Consider the following 2,374-nt stretch of genomic DNA (forward strand, 5'->3'; position numbering starts at 1 on the left):
TAGTAAGGCTCGACTACGCTGTAGACGCTGTCCGCTACGGAATCCAAACGATCTATGTAAATTGCAAAGAAATTGCTTCGGAAAACTTTTTTTATTATTTATTTTTTCATGCTTTGCTTTCAAATCCTATTGGGAACTTCAATTAACGCAGACCATACGAATGTATATTAAAAGCTAGATTTCAATAAGGCGAACGACTAAAATGAACATTTGCTATTATGCAGCATGATGAGTTTCTATAATTGTATTAAATAAATAATTATACACACTTCTCTCATAATATCCGAATGGAAGTTGTTTAAATCAAATTCGGAAAACGATTTCTCATGTAAGTATTTTGTATGGATGTGTATGTTACAATAGATCTATTTTTAAAATAATATTAAAAAAATATTTTTGATAAAGAAAGACAATATAAATTTCTGTCATATATTCGATTGAAGTTTTTTTATTATTATTTTTTAATCTACCATTTTTATATTAAAACGTTTATATATAATATGTTTTATTAATAAATACTATATCGTTAATCTATTGAGGAAAAGAAAAATAAATAAAACAACATAGCTTTTAAGATATAAAGCTGCTCATTTGGTTTAAATAACAAATAAATATTTTGGTTTAAGTCCAAGCTAAATTATTATTACGCTCAATATGTGTTTACACATAATCGTTTATATAAAAAAATTCAGATGTCGCTACTAAGCTTTAAAAATATATTTTTAAAAATTGGTTCAAATCTTTGTTGAAAATGGCTTATGACTTGAATATATATTTTTTACCAAATCTCAAGTAGAATAGTCTAAATGTGATATTATTTGTATTTTAAAAGCCATTTAAATATTAAAATTGTAAAAAAATTAAAACACGAGATGAACATTGTTTTTTTTATTATTACGTACACATAAAATTGCTTTACATTTTTTTCTTCAATATACTAATATTAATATTATACATATATATTTATTATTTGTATACAGATTCAATTATTGATTTATTTAGGACACATCAAATAACTTTCGTACGCACATCATAGATTGAAAAAAACATAATAAAATATAATAATGCAATATGAACAGTATACATGTTGTATTAGGCTCTTTGCGACATAGCTGTATTATTTATTTTTTATTACAAAAATTTTCAGTACGTTCATAAAAATAATTTATTTCGTCAATGCGAGATCGTATACAAAGTCGTATTATCATAATATAGTAAAGTTAAGTGTTTCATATTTAAATATGAACGTTAACAGACAGACAGAAAAGTATAATAATGATAAATGTACTCAAAAATAGTTACAAAAGCGCATATAAAATTACATCATATGCACTTTGAATAATATCTATTACCCCGTCGCTTATATAATTGTTTAGTTTTCTTTACTATGTATATATATTTATGTATATTAATTGGTAAAATCACATTAATAGTTTAAAATGTTACGGACTAGACTAAATCTTACTTAAACATTAGAACATTTTCTATATATTATTTATTGTGTTTCCGTATACTCGAGTCAGTTTTAACATTTAACTTAATATTCCCGAAAAATCATACACGTTTAATATATTATTCATTATTATTATTTCACATTTAATTTTATTATACAAAATATGTCCAGTCGAAATTATTTCCACGTCGATGTTTATGATTTTATATGCAAATTTATTGCGAATATTGTAGTATATTTTTACAGTAAGGTTATGTTGTAATGTTGCGAAGTGTGAAAATTCACTTGAAAAATCGCAGCATCATTATTATTGAGAACACAAATTATTGTTATCTTCATATCTTTAATTGTACATTATTTTATTAATGTTTTACGCACAACCCAAACTCACGGTTATCTTGCACTCAACAATGTTTTTTATAACTACAAATAAATGTTTAAATAATATTAAAACTGGTTAAATGACGTTTTATGAAATACATATTACAAATAGGCAATACAGTTAAATATTATAATGTCTAATAGTATAATATTGTATATTTTTCACAACCTATTGCACATTAGATATTATTGTAAAATTTGAACTTACCTGGAAATATAATATTTTATACATTTATTGTAAAAATGGTAAGAAAAGGTTCGATTTTTACAAAACAAATTGAGAGATTAGATTTAATCAGGCAATAATATACAATTAAAACGTCAATTAGCCTAAAATACACGAATTAAAAGATAATTTAAAATTTGTTTAATTTTTGGTACAAGAAATTTAGATATATATATATATATATATATATATATATATATATATATATATATATATATATATATATATATATATATATATATATATATATATATATATATATATTTTAAATCTAAAAGAATAGATACAAAAAATAATATTTTAAAAAGGGCGAT

The sequence above is a fragment of the Plectrocnemia conspersa genome, unplaced genomic scaffold (genome assembly GCF_051122295.1).
Source record: "Plectrocnemia conspersa isolate PC_06_02 unplaced genomic scaffold, ASM5112229v1 ptg000001l, whole genome shotgun sequence".
NCBI lineage: Eukaryota > Metazoa > Arthropoda > Insecta > Trichoptera > Polycentropodidae > Plectrocnemia > Plectrocnemia conspersa.